Consider the following 21,696-nt stretch of genomic DNA (forward strand, 5'->3'; position numbering starts at 1 on the left):
TGGGTTACTCTTCCTCTCTGTGAAATACTTCATCTGAAATTATGCTTAAAAATCCAAATGTGCAATCATTGATGTTCTGTTACATTTTTCCTCATCTTAATGGTTTTTAAAGTATGTGAATTTAATTGGCCTATAACTTAATGTGGCCATGTGTCTCTGCTCATGGAAAATCTCTTATTATTTACCAGGCACTCAAATCTCCATTAGCAATCACAAAATTTCCATTCCCTTCTTCACATTGTGGTAATTAAAGAATCATATTTACTAGCCCAACAAATCATATATTTTTATTAAATATCTATTAGATGTCCATAGTCTACTTGATTTTGTCCATTCACTGCTTTGAATTGATTTATTTGTCCTCTGTAGCAACGAATCTTTCACAGTGCTACAGGTAGTGTGAGTATGGGTCCATCTGCTTTGCTTTGGATTATGATACGCTAAGCTTGCTCTCTCTGCTCTTCCGTCCTTCTATAAATGCTGATTATGTGCAATTTAGGGAGATATGAATGTGCTTTGAGTCATTTAAAGGCTCTGAGCATGCTTCCTGTACTATATACAATCCATTCTTACAGTTTTTTAAAAAGTTGAATTCAGAAGAAACTCCATTTTTATCTTCAATCAAATTATTATTCCACTATTGATAATTTTAGTGTGAGCCATATATATATATATATATATATGTATATGAGATAAATTAAAGGGCATCAAGATAAATAGCCATCTTTACTCAGAGATTCACTTTTTACTCTTGCAAGTCCACAAGCATGTCTGTCAGTGGTCTAACCAAATCTATTCATGTTATGTCTTGGGTATCATAACACAATACTTTGTCTTTCTAGTTCCAGGAAGTATAAACAATGTCATCATTAGAAGCTGGTTAGATTAATTGCCTGCCATCAGTGAGACTAGGTATTGACCACATAACCAGCTTTGTCAAGTATGCTTTTATCTTGCTGTTCCTATACTTTGTGCTTTAATTTTTTAGAATGTTCTTTTTAAAATGATACTCTCTTTGACTCTTGCTTCTTAATTTTTGCATATCATTATCAAGGTTTCGGAAGTGTTTACTTGTGGTATAAAATTTTTTATAACATTTTTCTAGCTCCTTCATTTGTTTTCTTTTATTAATAAATTCAATATATATTTTACTTAATCTTACTTTCCTTTCTTCATTTTGGACCTCAGATTCACAGCGTTGGATTGTAATATTAAGATAGTGGTATACTTCCATCATTGTTCAATAGGGATGTCTGGCTTTTTTTTTTATTGAGGTAATGTTGATTTCATTGTATAAATTTCAGATGTACATCATTATATTTCGCCCTCTGTATAGACTACATTGTGTGTTTCCCACCAAAATTCTAGTTGACAGTTGCCATCCGTCACCGTACACATGTGCCCCTTTACTTCTTTTGCCCTCCCCACCGCCTTCTCCCTTGGTAACCAACAGTCTCTTCTTTATATGTATTTGTTTGTTTGTTTATTTATCTTCCACGTATGAGTGAAATCATTTTGTTTTTATTTTATATCATTCATTTATCTTTTATCTATAATCTCAGTATCCTCTGTCATGAGTCACTCTTTTACATGAAATTTGCATAAATGGTATCCTGTATCTTACATTTTCTCATAGAATATTACGTATTTTAAATATTTCAGTATTAGTACATACTTGTCTAGTTACTTCTTGTAATTGCTACATAGTTTTCATAGTATGTTACACATTTTATTTATTCAGTATTTTTTTGATTGATGGGCATTTTGGTGATTCCCATTACTTTGCTATTATAAATTTTGCGATAATAAACTTCCTTAGACATATTTCTTGGTGTATTTATAGTCAAGTTTCTCTGGGTATGTAAGAATATCTGTGTAATAATATGAGCACAATAAACCTGATAAAATGAATTTATTTTTTCCCAGCATTATATTCCCACCAATAGTACACAGTGTTCAAGGTTCCTTCCATTATCATCTTCTGTTTTATGTTATTTTTCCATCACATGAGCAAAAACAGTAACTCTCTTTTTGCTTTTCTTTTATTACTAAGAACTTTAATATCACTTTGTATGCTTATTAACCGATTACTTACTTATTAATTTTATTTGCCCATTTCCTTATGATGTTTACTGAATTTTCTTGCTACTTCTCAGAAATTCCCTATACAACAGATAATAATCTTTGAACAGTTATTCATGTTGCAAATATTTTCACTTAATGTTCATTTGTTTGTTAAATTTCATGCATACCATCCTTTAGTTTTAACATCATAAATTTGCTCCCTCTCTTTTGGTTCAGTGCTTTATTTAAAGAAATTATTCTCCCCTACAGAGTCATAAGGCTACTCTTCTGCATTTTTTTCCTGATGGTTTTAGAAGATTTTTCTCACTTTCACATTAAATGTTTAATACTTCTGGGTTTATTTCTTGTGTCCTGTGTGCAGTAAGCCCTATTTTTTTCAGATAGCAATGGAATTTTCCTCAGTTTAAAAAATAAGTTCTTCACAGATTAGTGATGCCAACTCAATCATTATACAAATAAACAAAGAAAATAAACTCAGTTATTACCATGTGCCAGATACTTAACAAGGATTATAGTTTTTAATCCTTACAACTTTTAAATAAGAAATGTTGTTTTTTATTTTGCTGATGAGTAAACAGCATCCATTGAGAAGTTAATTATTTCACCCAATGTTATACAAGTAATAATTACCAGAGGTAAGAATGGAACACTGTAATATCTCAAATAAGTAAACACAACCCAATACTTCTTAAAGATAAATATATCTAAAACAAAAATCTGCTTTATCCCATGATATCCTCCTTAGTAGATTTCTTTAGCGTCTCTCCATTCTTGCAAGAGGAAGCACACAATCCTTGGCTTGACTTCGAAAATTCTCCTTATCTAGCCATGCCCTGCATTTTTACAAATTCATCTGCCTCCTCCTCCTGTCTCCCTCTTCATACTTTGCCCTGTGCAACTGTACCTCGCTTTCACATGACACTAATGGTTTAAGCTTTTTATTTTTTGCTAACGCTTCCTCTCTGTCAGGAAACACTGACTAACTTCACTTAGATAACTCATAGTATGTCTCAAAAAAGCCATAGAATCAGCTCTTCTAGGAAATCTTTCCTGAATCCCCAATTTGGACCACTTTTGTACTCTGTGCTTCTATATATTTCTTTCATAAGATTTTCTACCTCATACTTAATTTTTCTGCAGAACAGACTACCAGAAGCCTTAAGCAGAAATGCTACTTACTCTCGTTTTATCCAAATCACGTGGCACAAGGTCTGATCCATGGTAGGCACTCAATAAAAACTGGTTCAGCTAAGCTGAACTGAGAAATCTTTATGGTAAAAGGCATACAATTAATCTTTAGAAAATACTTCACACAAAATGTATTTACCAGTGTGTGCAAATGTTGTTCAGTTGACCCATTTTAAATAATCTCATTCTCTTAATGTAAATTGTGACTCTCAGTAATGGAGAGAGTCATCCTTCTCCAACCTTGAAATATTGGTGACCAGACATCAAATACTGTCAATGGAGCATCTCTTATAACCACAAATTCCTCACAGATCAGGAGTTGTATCTGGTTTGTAGTATTTGATGTGATCAGAGAATGAACTCAACTAGCCAAACAAACACTGTTAAGTACAGTTGCCCAATTAAGGAATTCATGATTGTTTTTCAGTTGACTTTAGTCCCAGTATGATATGTTGGATTTTTATCGGTTACAGTTACAAGGAGTGTGAGAAATGTGAAAATATCTTCTGTAGCGATGTAAACAATCAAATTAAATTGTCATGCACTTTGACCATTTTTACCTACAGTAAATAGAAATATAGAAACAATTCTCACATTTTTTTCATAGAAGAGAATGAATAACTTATAAAAATTATTCTATTTGTAGCTAATTTTCAGTGTTCACATATAAGCTTTTGAATAAGTTAAATAGGACAGCTGAATAGAACAAATTTCTTATTTATCTGATATTATACACTCAAAAATCATTCATTTGAGCCTGGCAACGGGACGCATATAAGAGAAAAACAAATCTTTCACAATTACCCAAATAAGAAATAACTTAGTAGAATTCTTTTCTCTACAAATCATTAGTCGAGTCCTCACTCAGAACACAGCTCCAAAATAGTAATCATCTTTTTTTGTCAAGAAATTTGTAGCGATAAATTTTTTTACGAACACTAAGGACAACAATCTCATGTTTCATAGACTCTGAAATACCCATGCTTCCAGTGCAGGCTTCAAGGCTGGAAGTAGCAGTTACTAATTTGCCATTTCTTGTGCAGAGTGTCTTTTACTCCCTCTCTGATTCTATAATTAATTAAAATAACATTACTTGATTCACACCACATAATATCGAATTCTCTTAAAAGTTAACTGTTTCTTCTTACACCAAAAAGTAAGATAAAAGTAACCAAATAAATTTACCAAATACCTAAATCAGGAGCAAATATCATTCTTCATACAAAGTGCAAGCAAACAGTTTTATTCCTATTTGTGGAGCTTAACCTTCTGCAAAAGTAATTAAGTGTATAATTATAAAGCTATTTGGAATGATTAAAACCCTGTTATCTTGTGGCATTTAAAGACAAATGCAAATGTCAGAAAGGATGAATTCATTAAAATTTCTATTTAAGAGAAAAAATTGTAGATGGAGGGTGTTATTTATTAAAATGGTATAGTTTCAGAAAAGGTTTGATCTGCAAAGAAGACACTAAATGTGGAAGATATCTTTCTGTAGTATTGGATATAGCAATCAGCTGCTATTCACCAATATTTATTTTGGGGGTTATTTTAAACTAACAACTCAATGTCACAGTGTTATTTCAAAAGTGAGGTCACGCTTCTGAGGGGCTGCATCTTTTTCAATAAATTAGGAATTGTTAAGAGATCTAGGTCTGAGTTAGCCGTGGATACAAGTTTGGTAACCTGTCTGACAAACTATAGTATGTTAGCAATCTAGATTTTCAAGCTGTGAATTCAAAGGCCAATTGCTTTGAATGAAATGGTCAACTTCTAAAGTGTCTCCTTGCTCAAAATAAAAATAAAATTATGGGAAGAGAATTTGAAGGAGTGAAGGACTGTTGAGCTATATTTTGTTTAATGATCATTTTTCAAATGAATGTGGTTTAGGAGCTGTTTGTTGATGGTCCCTAGTCAAGTGTTTTGCATTCTTTTAAAGGAAACCCAATTATCTGTGAGTAAGTAAAATTAACTTCCGGTGCTAGAAGTTAGTGACTATTATCATGTGCTGTGTATGACATTTTCAATTCATACCTTTTCTAAATCTTTAACATTTCTATTCTGAACACATTGTTAAAAATACGAGAAAGTAGACACATAAAGAAATAAATTTTAAGAAGACACATTGTGAAATAAAGACAATAAAATCAACTTTTGCCAAATATGTGATTTAAGACCAACCAAGCAAACAAAAAAACAAACTGTTCTTTAAGTATTACCTTTAAGTTTAAGGATTAAATAAAAAGGATAAAGACTAACACACATGATGGTTGGTTGGAAAGGAGAAAGATTGTGTTTATTTAGTCATCATTGAACTATTTACAAAGCCAAGAGCTAATTAGACAAGTATTACTGAGTGGAACGTCAGTTCCATTTTAGAATAAGAGTCCTTCCTCTCGTTTGATATATGGTCTCTATGATCGCATAGTATCAGTTTCCTATCATTTAAAAAGATATTCTGGGCCTAGCCACAAAAGCAATATAGCACATAGGGTACCATGTGGCCCTGACTTCTCAGGATGTCTTTTTCCAAAAAAGAAAGAGCCTAGAAGAGAACTGATCATCTCTTGAAAATTTAACGACATGGTCTATGGGCCACTGATTTTCAGTGGTGTGTCCACAGAGGGCCGTATACAGGAGAACTTCAGATGCTTGGTTTTAATGAGACTTTGTATTTCTAATTCATTATTGATCCCTTTATTGGAGAAGGGAAGGAACCTTGCATCGATGACATAAAGCTGACAAGAAGCTTGTACTCAGACTAGGAATCAAGGGATAAGATCAAGAAATTATAGGGCAGGCCCAGTGGCATAGCAGTTAAGTTTATGTGCTCTCCTTTGGTGGCCCAGGGTTCGCCAGTTCGGATCCCAGGCATGGACCTACGCACCGCTTATCAAACCATGCTGCGGCAGGCGTCCCACATATAAAATAGAGGAAGATGGGCACAGATGTTAGCTCAGAGCAAATCTTTCTCAGACAAAAAGAAAAAAAGAAATCTTGCAAAACTGAAATAGATGAAATAGGATCATTCAAATGGAAAATGATGAAAGAATGGACAAATTACAATGCATGGATCTGAATCCTCTTGCTGAAGATTTTATTAGAAATAGAATATCCATTTGAAAAACAAAATCAGATCTCAGGAGGACGTTTCAAACATATAATATTCACCTAATAATACATACTCACTTTTAGCACACATCCCTAATTTTACATCCACAAGTAATGGTAAGGAAAATGCTCTAAGTATTAAGAAATGTAGAAATAACTTTATTTGTGACTCGAACTTATTCAAAACCAAAGATTCATCTGGTGAGCAACTGTATGAAGGTGGGAAGCTAGGCATGTCTATAGTCAGCACACATAATTTATTTATATTTGGGTAATGCACATGGGTGGTAAATCCTAAACTTCAAGAAATGTGTGAAGGCCTTTAGTAGTGGGTCATTTTTTTCATATCTGAAAAAAATTTTTCAAAAATGGACAATTCATCCAGGTGAAAAGTCCAATGAATATAAGGAATGTAGGAAGGCCTTTCCACAAGACTCATAACTTACTCAACATCAGGGAAGTTACAATGGTAAGAAACCATATGAATATAGGGAGTATGGAAAGGCATTTGTGAAGGGTTCACATCTTACTGAACATCCCATAAGTGGTATTGGTGAGAAACCTTTCAAATGTGAGCACTATGGGTAACATGGAGGGAAATTTTATGAATGTTAAGGGCCTGGAAAAAATTCTTTTATAACTCAAGACTTATTCTTCATAGAGAATTCATCCCAGTGAGGAGTTATATAAATGAATGCTATGATTTTAAGGCCTTTGGATATTGCTTTCAACTATTTCAGTATCAGAGAATCTATGCTAATTAGAAGCCCTATGAATTGAAGCACTGTGGGAAGCCCTTTCTTTTTGTGGCAGGATCAAATAGCAAATTGAAAAGAGGTAAAAAAGAAGAAACATCTCACAAATAAATCATTATGGAATGGTCTGTATCAAGAGGTCATATCTTACTTGATGAGAGAGTACTTTCATCATCTTTTAACATTTTTAAAATAAAAGAATATATATTTAATTCAGTGAATTTCAGTTCATTTATAATATTCTGTTAACAGTTTTCTACAGAACTTTTATATCTATCTCACATTTATTTCACCATGTACTGCAAATTGTGAATCTATGCCAATTTCAGCAAAATTTTGTGATAGCATTTATTCAGTAGTTTCTTCCTTTCCTATTACTTTTTCTATTTCCCTGATATATTCTTACTTCTATTAGTTTTTATGTCACCATAATCTCATTTATAATTTTGATTAAATATCTGTAATTGCTTCTGTGTTATACTATCTACAGAGTGTTTATATATTTTCATTAAACTATGGTTACATAGGATTTATCCCAGGTTCAACTGGTTCAACACTTGAAAATCAATTTATATGATCCATCATATGAACAGGCTGAAAAAGAAAAATCATATCAATAGATGGATAAAAAGCATTTGACAAAATTCACCACCTGTTCATGATAAAACTCTCAGTAAATTAGGAATACAGGGGAACTTCCTCAACTTAGTAAAGAATATCTACAAAAACCTACAACTAACATCATACTTAATGGTGAGAAACTAGACGTTTTCCCACAAAGATCAGGAACAAGGTAAGGATGTTCGCTCTCATCACTGCTTTTCAACATTGTACTGGATGCTCTAACTCATAAAATAAGACAAGAAATGGAAATAAAAGGTATAAAGTTGGGAAGGATGACATAAAACTGTCTTTGATCACAAATGATGTGATTGTCTATGTAGAAAGTCTGAAAGAATTGACAAAGAAAATCTCCTGAAGCTAATAAGAGATTATAACCAGACTGAAGGACACAAGGTTAATATACCAAACTCAGTTACTTTCCTATACATCAGCAGTGAACAAATGAAATTTTAAGTTAAAAACACAATATCATTTACATTAATACTTAAAAAAATGAAATTAGGTATAAATCTAGCAAAATATACAAAGATCTATATAAGGAAAACTGCAAAACTCCAATAAATGAAGTCAAAGAAGAATTAAATGAATGGAGGGATATTCCATCTTCATGATAAGAAGACTCAATATTATCAAGATATCAATTCTTCCCAAATTGAAATAGATTCAATGCAATCCCAATCAGAATACCAGTATTTGCATACACATTTTGTGTATATTAACAGACTGATTCTAAAGTCCTTGTAAAGAGGCAAAAGACACAGAATAGGCAATACAATACTGAAGGAGAAGAATAAAGTTGGAGGACAGACACTACTTGACTTCAAGACTTACCATAAAACTATAGTAACCAAAACAGAGTAGTATTGGTGAAAGAATAGATAAATAGATCACTGGAACAGAACCGAGAGCCCAGAAAAGACCTGCATAAATATGGTCAACTGATCTTTAACAAAGCAGCAAAAATAATATAATAAAACAAAGATATTCTTTTCAACAAATGGTCTGGAACAACTGGGCATCCTGAATCAAAAAAATGAATCTAGACATAGATGTTACACGTTTCACGAAATTAAATCAAAATGGATCACAATCCTAAATGTAAACCACAAAACTATAAACCTCCTAGATGATAAATAGAAGAAAACCTGGGTGACTGACTATGGTGATGACTTTTAGATAAAACAAAACCATGATCTATGAAAGGAAAAATTGATAAGCTTGACTTTATTAAAATTAAAAAGTTCTGCTTTGTGAAAGACACTGTTAAAAGAGTAAAAAGACAAGCCACAGAATGTGAGAAAATATTTTCCAAAGACATGTATGATAAAGGCCTGTTATCCAAAATATACAAATGACTTAAACTCAACAATTATAAAACAAACAACCTGATTAAAAAATGGGCCAAAGATCTTAACTGACCCTCACTGAAGAAGATATTCAGATGATAGAAAAGCATATGAAAAGATACTCCACATCACGTCCTCAGGGAAATGCAAATTAAAACAACAATGAGATACCACTACACACTGTTAGAACGATCAAAATCCAAACCACTGACAGTACCAAATGCTGGCATGGCTGTGAAGTAACAGGAACTCTCATTCCTTGCTGGAGGGAATCCAAAAGGGTACAGCCACTTTGAAGACAGCTGGTGGTTTCTTACAAAAGTAAATATACTGAGCCAGCCCTGAAGACCCAGTGGTTAAAGTTTGGCATGCTCCGCTTCCTGGGTTCAGTTCCTGGGTGCAGGACCATACCACTTGTCTGTCAGTAGTCATGTGGTGGCAGCAGCTCACACAGAAGAACTAGAAGGACTTACAACTAAAATATACAACTATGTACTGGGACTTTGGGGAGGAAAACACAGAGAGGGAAATTGGCAACAGATGTTAGTTCAGAGTTAATCTTTCCCAGCAAAAAGAAAGAAATATACTATTATTACCATATTGTATTAACATACAATCCAGCAATCATGATCCTTGGTATATAATCAAAGCAGCTGAAAAATTATGTCCACCCAAAAACTTGCACATGAATATTTATAGCAGCTTTATTCATAATTGCCAAAACTCGGAAGCAACCAAGATGTCCTTCAGTAGGCGAATAGATAAATAAACTTGGTTGATGCAGACAATAGACTATTATTCAGTACTAAAAAGAAATGAACTATCAAGCATTAGAAAGGCATGGAGGAACTTTAAATGCAAATTACTAATTGAAAGACACCAATCAGAAAAGGTAACACACTGTATGATTCCAACTATATGACATTCTGGAAAACACGAAACTATGGAGACTGTAAAAGATCAGTGATAGCCAGCGGTTGCCAGGGAGAGAGAAATAGGGCAGTGAAACTACTCTGCATGATAATATAATGATGGATATATGTCATTCAACATTTATCCAAACCCACAGAATGTACAACACCAAGAGTGAACCTTTATATAAACTACGGACTTTGGGTGATTATGATGTGTCAATGTAGGTTTATCTGTTTTAATAAATGTACCATGTTGGTGGGGGTTGCTGATCATGAGGGAGGCTATCCATATTTAGGGTTGGGGGTGTAGGTGAAATCTCTATACCTTCCACTCAGTTTTCCTGTAAATTCAAAACTGTTCTAAAAATATCTATTAAAAAGTAATTAGACCTATGCAATAAATCCTACTCTAACTTACTATTTATAACATGTTTTTATTTGTGAAGGGAGTATTGCCCATTTTCTTTTATGCAGTGAATTCTTATTTTAAAAAATATTGGACAAAAGGGCAAAAGGCAAGGGATCTGAACAAACATTTTTCCAAAGAACACATACAGATGGCCAACAGGCGTATGAAAAGATGTTGGATATCAGTAATTACCAGGGAAATGCAAATCAAAACCACAAGGAGATATCACTTCATGCCCATCAGAATGGCTATTATTAAAAAGAAAAGAAATCAGTGTTGGAGAGGATGTGGAGATAAGGGAAGCCTCGTACACTGCTGGTGTAAACTGGTGCAGCCACCATGGAAAATAGTATGGAGATTCCTCAAAAAATTAAGACTAGAACTGCCGTTATAGTAGTGGATCAGCTATTCCACTTCTGAGTATTTATCCAAAGGACACAAAAATACTAATTCGAAAAGATGTTTGCACCCCTATGTTCATTGCAGCCTTATTCACAATAGCCAAGACTTGGAAAACAATCTTAGTGCTCATCAATGGATGGATAAATAAAGCAGATGTGAGATATATATACATATATATGTAATGGAATACTACTCAGCCAGAAAAAGGTGAAATATTGCCGTTTGCAACAACATGGGTGGACCTTGAGGGCATTATGCTAAATGAAACAAGTTAGACAGAGAAAGCTAAATACCATATGATTTCACTCATGTGAAAAATATAAAAAGAACAGCAAACAAACTCATAGATATGGAGAATAGATTGGTCGTTACCAGAGAGGAAAGGGGACGAGGGAGAAAGGAGTGAAAGTGCACACGTGTGCCATGACAGATGGTAATTAGACTAAAAAGAAAAGAAATATTAGAAAGAACAAAAAACATGGCTGCTAATGCTATCAGAGACAACCACGAGAACATTTTGAAAACATTGTTTTAAGATATTTTATGAAAAACAAAGTGATTGTGTTAATGATAGTCCCCTAAATCTGTCTTTGTTTTGACAAGATGTACTGTAAAGAAGCTTGGCTTAATACACACAAAGCACAGTTTCATTGTGAATTTTTGTCATTGAAAGTAAATTCACTTAGTTTAAGCAGGTAAATATGTATTGATAGCTCATATGTTCTTTGATCTCTCTTTGATAGTTTCATTTCTAAAGAAGTCATGTAACCAAAAGTATCTAAAATTAATATAATGTGTTCTAGTTAACTCCATTTAAATATTCCAGAATTTTCTCAGGAGAGGAACAAATAAAATTATACAAGTTAAGAAAAAAATAGAGAAAGAAACAGGAATAACACTACTTGTATAAGAAGATATGTAAATTAACTCTTTTTAGAAATAAATGCATTGCCATTCACTAAAAAACATATCTGTGCTCTCCTTTGGTATACCTCTCACTTGAAATTTAAAGTTGTAGAAATCGGTCTATTGAGATATTACTTGCATACAGCAATATTCAACAATTTTAAATGTACAAATTAAAGAGTTATGACAATAAGATGCAGTCAGGCAAATACTGCTGCAATCATGATATACAACTTTCTCATCATCCCAAAGAGTTCTCTCATGTTTTTGTCGCAGTCTGTCCCCCATCCCCACCCCTAGCTCCAACAATCACAAATCTGGATTCAGTCACTATATCTTTGCCTTTTTTAGATTTTCACATGAATGGAAGCATAAAGTATTTCCAACTAAAGCATTAGCCAAAGAAAGCCCATGGGTCAGAGAGCAATTTTGATTCTTAAAAAAGAAATCAGTTTGTGGATCAAATAGCAAATACAAGACTAGGTAACAAGAGACTGAAGTATGCGGAGTAATTTATTTTAAAGGTGCATAAGGAAAGGAGGCAACTAAGGACCATTGGATGGTATAGGAATAAACAGTCCAGAATAAATGATATTGAAGGCAGTAGATAGGCATTAAATAATTAAATTAAATTAAACTCGATGCTAAAAGCAAATTTAAAATACATAGCACCAACTGAATGCTGAGCTTTATGCCAGGCATCATACCAAGTGATACATAATAATCCCCACAAAACCCCCTGAGGGAATTACTATTATTAACTTTTTTTGACTAGTGAATAACCCAAGCTAAATATGGAATAACTTGACTAAAGTTATCCATACCCTAGTGGTAGAGCCAAGACTGGAACTCAGGTGGTCAAACACTGGAGAAAAACTAATACAAATTCCCAGCCACAAAGCGCTATAGACATCGTTTAGTCCAGTTTCAACATTTAATACTTAAACAGGTCCAGAGTGGCTAAATGGATCACTCAGCTGTTTGGATTCAAAGCTTCACCAATATGATTTTTTGAACTTCATAGATATTATTATTATTAATATTAATATTACTACTATTAATATTATAATCATTTAAGTCAGTGTTTAAAGATATGTGTGTATATATAAATAACATATATATATGATTGGTATATATTTGAACACATTGGTGTATATATTGAACAATGAATAAAGCCAATTCATTTAGCATATTTTGATCAATTGCTAATGAGGTTTACAAGTGGATAAGTAGGGTGATATTTGAAAATTTGCAATAGAATATGCATTCTAATAGAAGCTGGAATCGAGATTGACTAAGTCACTATTTTCCTTTGAACAACAGTTTTCCCATTATTAAAAATAAAGAGATTAAGGAACATAATTTTTATATAAGATATAGGGTTGAAAACTATTATTTTATTAGATAAATAGCTGTCATAATTTCATGTAACCACACTCAAAGAATTCTTAAATATCTCATTATTTTAAAGTTTTTCTGAATATTTTCTCAAAGTGAAAGGATTTCAGAAATATGATGCGTTCCTACTATGTGTAGGAATTCCTACAAATTCCTATTTCCACACGTAACCTAGTAAAAATAACTTAATGTGTACTTTTTAGCCTTTCTTAATGGTATCTGTTATTTATGAACCTAAATGACTCAGCACATTCTATTTGGCTTATTACTCCGTGGCGTCTTTCAGTCTGTTTTAATACTGTAGAAGCTTTAGCTGCTCTGGTTCTGCTTACTAACCAAGCTAAACCTAAATAAGATGGCTCAGCACAATCCTAACCTAGCATTTTTCATCATTTTTCGCATTCTTAATGTTCAAGGTGACTGATGCTTTCTGTACGTCCTTGACTTTACAATATTATGGCCACTGAGTTAAAAAGAAATTCCCCAGTTTGTCTATCAAGTAACTTCTAAAACTGAAAAGTAAAGTTATAGACCTCACCAGGGGATATTATCATAATTATAAAATGGCCTGAATAAATTTATATGTAACATTTTATTTTTATACACTGGTATGAATACAAATTGATCCTCCATTTTTCCAAAAGAAAAAAAAGCATCTCACATTCTTTTCCAGGACTCGATAGAATCAGTGCAATGTAAATATAAGTTGGTGAAATTATTTTCTACTAACATATAGTATAGTTAAATATTGTTCTCAATATATCATGCAATCAGTCATTAATAATTGATTTATGTGCTCTTCTAATGAACTTTTTCTAAAGAGGCACAAGCAATAAATTCTATTTCCCTAATCACATAAACCAGTAGGTAGTACAATATGTTGTTTGCTGGTAATGGCAGTTACTAGCGGAAGTTGTTAGCTCACAATATGGAATTGCAGGATATATGTTGCAGTTTGTGTTTAAATAGCAAGACCTCAGATGGTTAGCAGAAAGTGCCTGTGGGAGATCACTATTGTACATTATAGTAACTCGAAATCTTTAAGAATTGTCCTGAAATAACTTCTAAGCACACTGCAATTCTAAGCTAACATACTGAAACCCATGTCTTATTCAGGTAAAATCAAAGGCAATCATATGGTTAGGAGAGCATGAGACGCTTACTGTCTATTAAGGATCTACCCACAAGGGAAGACATGTCTTTTTAGAAGATTTTATTTTGATTCAAGATGGAATCTTATAGTCAGTAACTCAGTTTACAGAGGATTCAGTAATTACAAAAGGAATATCCCATCTGTCTCTTATTAAAATGTGATAGATATTATGATTCCTGGAAATGGCTTGCTTAGAGAAAGATTATTCAATTTTCTGGCTGGAATATGCTCATTTATGAAGATTGTATAGCTATGATGTCAATTCACTGTACTTTGGCTTTTGACCAAGATACATCCATTAAAAATTTTTGTCATTTTAGTGTCCATATTCTTTGGTTCCTAAAATCAATATTATAAGAGACCAGAGTGTATTGACAGAAATCTACGTTTTTCTCTCAGCTCAGAGGAAGAGTATCTAATACCTTCACTAGCGTCCCATAGGCAGTGTAGGAGAGGAAGACATTTCCTCTACCGGCTCTAGGTCCTTCTGGCAGGAGAATGAATTAAATTCACATGAGACAGAATAACAGGAGAAAATTAAACAAAGCTTTATAACATGTATACACGGGATAGGCTCAGCAACCTGAGCAACTTGCCAAAATGGCTGAAGCCACCACCTTAAATATCATCTTCAGCTAAAGGCAAAGGAGGATGTTGGAGGTGGGGGGAATCAGTTATGGGAGATTACCAGAAAAGTATAGTAAAAAAGAGTAAGGTTATTATGCAGATTTAAGTCCTTGCCTTCCACATTGATAAGAGTTTATAGAGATAAGGTCATCCCCCCTTCCTGGTACAGAGAGGGAGACACATTTACAGATGGAGATTTCCTTTACAAATGTACATGTCTCCTAAGAAAGGGTAAGTAAATTCTACTTTTCAGAGTTTCTCTTGTGTCTGCAGTTTTTAAAAGTAACTAGTCCAAAGCAATCCTCATGCCAAAAAGACGTATCTTGGGGTGGCCAATTCCAGTCCCCCACAGCAAACACACAGAGTCACCTCTGGCACCACTTGGTTGTTTTTGGCCAGGAAAGGCTGATCCTTTCCCATGATACAGTGGAACTTATTTAACATGACATAAACAGTCATAGCTAACTCACTGCGGTGAGCAAAGACTGAGAGGATAAAATCATTTCAAAGAAAACGAAAAAATCTTGCATTTGTTGATTTTTGAATATGCTGAATAGCGAACGACAAAGATGACATGCACTTGATGCAAAGGATGAAGAACTAATATACTCAAGGATGAGTGTAACTATCTTTATCATTAAAGACCATGCTATCCTTTCCATCTGTAGTTTAACTGTAGCTAGTCCAGAGATTGAAAAATTGCCTAGTAATAGCTAACAGGTATATAGTGCTTATTATTTTTCAGGCATTATATTATTCTAAATGCTTTACATATATCATTTTTTCCAGTTTTTCTCACTCTGTAAAGACGGTATTATTATTATTATCCACATTTTATTGGTGATAAAACTTGGAGAGATTATGTGATTTGCCTAAAGTCAGGCAGCTAGTACATAACAGGACTAAGATTTGAACACAGGTAATTCATACTCCTAACCTTATCACTAACCCTTTAATGAAAGTGGAATTTGTCACAATATATTGCAACCTTAGTACTCCTGTGTTATGCCATGGTTGAGACAATTTAGTATATGAAAGTAGAAATATCAAAAGCAAGGAAATTGTATTAATATTGCACTTTTACTACCATAAGCTTAGAGGCAAGATCAGGGAATGTAATGAGGAGACTGGGCACTAGACAAGAAAGAGGTCTGAGGTTCGAGGTCAAAAGGAACACCTCTCCCTGAGCCCATACTAGGATATGTCCTTCTATTAGAATCCTCACGGGATCCTGGAGTTTGCCTTCATGGCACTACCCACACTTGAAATTATTTATAAAATTATTTGTATAATAATGTCTTTTTCTCTGCTACATTGTATTCCCAGGGAGAACACAATGCCTTGAATATTATAAGGATTCAACAAGTCATTTCAAAGAAATTACAAATTGAATGCTCAGGAAGAGAAAGTCTAAAAAACAACAAAACACAATCACAAAAAATTCTAAAAAGAACTTTCAAATTTTAATGATGCCACTTGTCTGCTCATCTTTCACTGTGCTTTGTAACCTAGCAGACTTCATGGGGTTGTAAGGGAGATTTCTAAAGGCACCATTCTCTTTGGAAAATAAACCTAAAATATACACTTTCCTGAGTCTTCCAGGTACATTTAACATTGATCAGAAACTCATTGATGTCTTTCATATAATGAATTAACAGTGAACACATAGACTAAATAGGAAATGTATTGTTAAACAAATTGCATGAAATTATCTAAGTAAATACATATTGGGGGAAATAATTCCATTTTGTCTTAAGAGTTTCATTTGATCCATACCTGAATGAATGGATAAAGCACAAGGTGGTGTATACATACAATGGAATATTATTGAACCTTAAAAAAGAAAGAAATTCTGACACATGATACAACATGGATGAACCCTGACATTATGCTAAGTGAAATAAGCCAGACACAAGACCAATTAGTGTATGATTCCACTTATATGAGCTACCTAGAGTGGTTAGATTCACAAAGACACAAAGTAGAATGGTGGTGACCAGGAGAAAGGAGGAGAGGGGAAAGGAGGAGAGAGGAATGGGGAGTTATCATTTAGTGGGTAGTTTCAGTTTGGAATGACAAAAAAGCTCTGGAGATGGATGGTGACAATGGTTGTACAACAATGTGAATGTACTTAATACCAAAGAACTGTACACTTAAAAATGGTTAAAATGGTAAATTTTATGTATATTATACCACTATAAAAATAACATGGCAAAAAAGTTCATTTGAAATCAACATCTCATCAGAAATATTGTTGAAGTTGTATTCATGGTATTATAGGTTTCTTGGACATATGCATACTTATTGCTGAGTCCGTTGAGATAACATTGGAGGTTTTATCTTATTAAGTCAATCAATTTGAACTTTAATTTGAATTATTTAATCTTATGCTGCCTTACTACTCAGATATTTTAATTTCCAATTAACTTACCAGTTAGTTGAGATACTATTTTATTTGTCTAAAAATATCAATATTAGAAGTCAAAATCACATACCTTTTACTAAGCATATGTGAAAACTTGGCAAGCAATGCTCCATATCTCTGTCTAGGTTTACATTTATTTAAAATAAAATATGAATTGTTTGTAAGAATCAGATATGTAAAAAATTGGAACAAGTGAAATACACACACAATGGAAGATTGTACTGATGTTATCAATTCATGTCAATGTTAATATTCATAATACTATTTTTATAATAATTTCACTGAGACAATATTAATTTAGACCTTTCCTATGCCTTGCATTTGTACACTGGCAGACAAAAGAATTAAGAGTCTGGGCTCTGGCTTAAGCCTTCCTGGGAACAAATGTCAACTCTGCTACATATAATTGTAAGCACTTCACCAAGTACATCAACCCTCTGGGCTTCAGTTTTCTCATTTGTAATATAGAAAAAGAACAGTTACTACCGCATAGAGGTGATCAAATGAGTTACATCTATTAAATACCTATAAACTTGCTTGGCATATATTTAGCCCAAAATCAATGTTGGGTATACTATATTGCTCAAATGAATAATAATTAAAATCATATAGAGATTGCCAGAATCAATTTCAAAGCATGTTAAAATAGGTGGTTATTATGCAGTTAGGAAGCAGTCTGCATGAGTCTTCAGAGGTTACCTAGTAAAACTATTTTCAAACTATTTACATGGTTAAGATCATAACAATTTCAGAGCAAAACTTTTTAAGCCATTCAAAACCACTATAATGTCAAAAAGAGACACAATTTTTGTAATGTGGCATACTCTGTAAACCACTGTTATGAACAAATTGATGTAGACTTGTAATGCTATTCTGTGGTACAAGGTAAAAAAGGGACCCTGTTAGAATTGACTCAAAGTATTCCACATTTGGTGTTTCCCTAAGGAAAAATAGAGAAGAATTATTAATCAGTATTGCATCTCATGTTTGTTTCATACATTTATGAATTCTAACGTTAAGTGCCAAATAAGGAAATTGGTAAATAACTATAAATATCAATTTCAAAACTCTTTGCTTGTATTCACACACAATGAAAATACGCTGTTTCAGGAGGAAATAATCCAGACATGTCAGAAAAATACGCTGTGCATATGGTTCAAGACTGTACTTTGCAGTGTATTATTCATGCATTTAAACGGAGATGACAGATTATAAAGAAAGAGAAAATAAAATGTCAGTAAGACAATACTATATTCAAAAATGTGAGTGAATTTCTCCAAGGTAATTTAAATCATGGTACATTGATAGGTTTGTGCTAATGGGCAATCACAGTGGATGTACATCTGAATTCATGATAAGTGGAAGTGGAACTCTTTGTGAGAAACATAATTTATATATGAATGCTAGGAAATATAGACTAATGCTATGTCCTTAAATAGTTTTCTAAGTAAATATTCAAGTATTTCAATTCTCATGGAATAATGACTCAATTGAAAAAAAAGCTCCAAGCAAAAGTTTAAGCCTAATGTTAAAAATCAGCTTTTTGGGACAACTCTCTATTTTTAAACAGCATTCTTGATATGGTATGCATCTTGTGAAAGTGAAGCCACTTTTAAAGTAGCTATAACTTTTTGTTTTATATGAGTCAGTGTTACTGATAACTTTGACTCAGATTTGAAAAAGTGTTTCAGTCATAATCATGGATGTATTATATTTTTGTATTATGTCAGAGTAAAAGGAAGAGAATAATGTACAATTTTCCAAGAATATTAAGGCACAAATGGATAGCTACAAAATATCATTTGATGTCCATACATGCATAGCAATTATAAAGAACTATAAAGGAACAAAGTAGAATGTAAAGAAATCAAATGGCTCTGATAACACTTTCTGGAAGAGAGGAAAGATTCTTCTCATTTACATGAACCGAACAAAAAATATTAGTTTAACCTGAAAGTCTGAATTCAAAGAATGATTGTTATATTTTACTCTAAATAAACCCTGATACAGCATAAATGTGCATTTATCTTCTTATTTACTTATTACTTACATAGTGTTCTTTTTTAATTTCTTTTTCCCAAACAATTATTTCTGGCTCACAAAGATGCCATATAATTCAAAAAGTAAAATAAATTAGACATACAGATTTTGTTTTCGCAAAATGTTTTTCAGGGAAAACTAAAAAATGCTTCTCTAAAAGTGTTGAGGAAACTCTTCTTTATGAAGGCCCACAGAGCAAATTTCTCTTGGACTGAAGTATTAGCAGTGGTGGTGACAGTCTTGGAATTGTGTTTTATGGGTGCTCTGGAAAATATAAATCTAACTGAGTGTCGATAGCCAGCAAATGACCAGAACTTGTGACATAGAGCTTGTGTTCTATCCTTACACTTGCCAAAATCTTGTTTACATTATTTCTTTACAATTATTTTCCATTGAGCTAAGATTTTGATCCTCCAATCAGAAGAACTTCCATTTTCTTTGCTTTTTGCCAAGTCATATTCTCTCCTTGTGGTATTTAAGAATCTAAAGGCTCAGCAAATTAAATGCAAAGAGAACAAAATAAAAAGAAAATAAACCAAAAGGTGAGGGAGGTGCGAATACAAAAAGTTTGTTAATATAAAAAATAAATATTTTTGGCACATATGAAATATACTTTGGAAGTGTTACTCTAGCTATACCCAACAATGATTAATTTAGTTATAAAAATTTTATATAGTTCTTTTATATATGCTTATATCATCAAGCCAAAATATGAGCAAATAGTCAGGAATGTAATCTGTCCTTATAGAATTTTATTAGAGAAAATCTGAGAATAGATAGTGTTTGTTTTGAGCATCTAACGGAATAAATGGGGGAGGGGTTCATAGCCTCAGGACAGTGGTCTATATGTAGAAATACACAATCTCAAGCAACTATCAAAATATGGTAAATTTATTTCTATTATATTCAGTTTCTTTTATGTGGTTATGTGTTTAATTATCATTATTTCATCAATTTACTTCCTTGATATCTCAAATTTCCACTTAGAAGAAAGTGGATATGGGTATTATAAAAAGTATCAATCTATCTAATACCATTTCTAGCTCTTATTCTCATAAAAGCAAAAGAATTGAGTGACTTTTTCTAAGATCTGACATGATGTGATTTGATCCCACACCTTAAATATTTTGTTAAAATATGTAAATAGTTTCTAGTTATAAAATTCTTCAAATTTAGCCATTTGGTAAGTAGAAATCAAGAAACTTGCATAACTTAAAAGAAAGCAAAATATTTACAAGAAATGAAGAAACTACTCAACTTTTGAAGTGTCTCTAAGGAAGAAAAGAGATTAGATTTTCTCTCCCTACAAAATTGAATTAAGCTAATTTAAAAGATTCATCCTACCTTCCCAGAAATATAACAGCTATAAGCCCTCATAGATTAAAAAAAACATTTAGTCTTAAATCTCTGTTGTCAACTCTCATTAAATTTTTTTTTTCAAAATTAGAAACCTGATAAACATTACAATAAACACTATCAAAAAGAGTACTTTGACTCTCTCTTACATTTTATACAACACTTTCATGTGTATTTTCTTATCGGGAACTTAATTTTTGATGCTCACCAAATAAAAGATGAGGGTTGAATAAATAACATATATTGAGAGAAATTTGTAATGTGTCTGATGAGCCAGATACAGTACTATAAACCGAAGGAGAAATTAAGAACCAGGATAAAGTAAATACATATGGGGAAAGTGAAATTCACTGAGGAATGTGACAGAGAGAATAGGAATGGTCGCCATCAGTGTCAGTGAAGGCTGTACATGCTATACAGTGGAGAAAATAGATAATATAAAGAAGTGACTTTCAAATCCCTTGAGAAAAGCTTAGTGAAATTTCTCTTGGTAAACCTAGTAAAATTCTCTGATAATACAGAAAAGGTTCAATTGCCTAAATTTATTCTAATCTAGAATAGTGTTAGAGCTGTTAACTAATCAGAATGTAACATTTCCATAATGACACTTTATAAGACCCATTTTCTACCTTGCTGTTCCTAAAAATTAAATTACACACATTTAGCAATTTTCTAAGTGCTTTAAAAATATCTCTGTTCTCTCATGTTGCTATCTGAAGTTTTATTTTTCAAACTAGCACTTCCAGCAAAAGACACTTAGAAATAAGATTTCATTTCCTTTTTAAGATTACTGGCACCAAAAGAAAAACCTTTTTAGTTTAGTTTAAATTTGTTTGAAATTGTTCTTGTTGCTGTTCTTAAAAATAAAAAAAAATCATAGTAGAAATACTGACTTCCTCAAATTCAAACAGTAAAGGATTTGTAGTGGTCCCACCATACAAGTGGAAATTACATTTT

The sequence above is a fragment of the Equus przewalskii genome, chromosome 7, assembly GCF_037783145.1.
Source record: "Equus przewalskii isolate Varuska chromosome 7, EquPr2, whole genome shotgun sequence".
In the NCBI taxonomy this organism is placed as follows: Eukaryota; Metazoa; Chordata; class Mammalia; order Perissodactyla; family Equidae; genus Equus; species Equus przewalskii.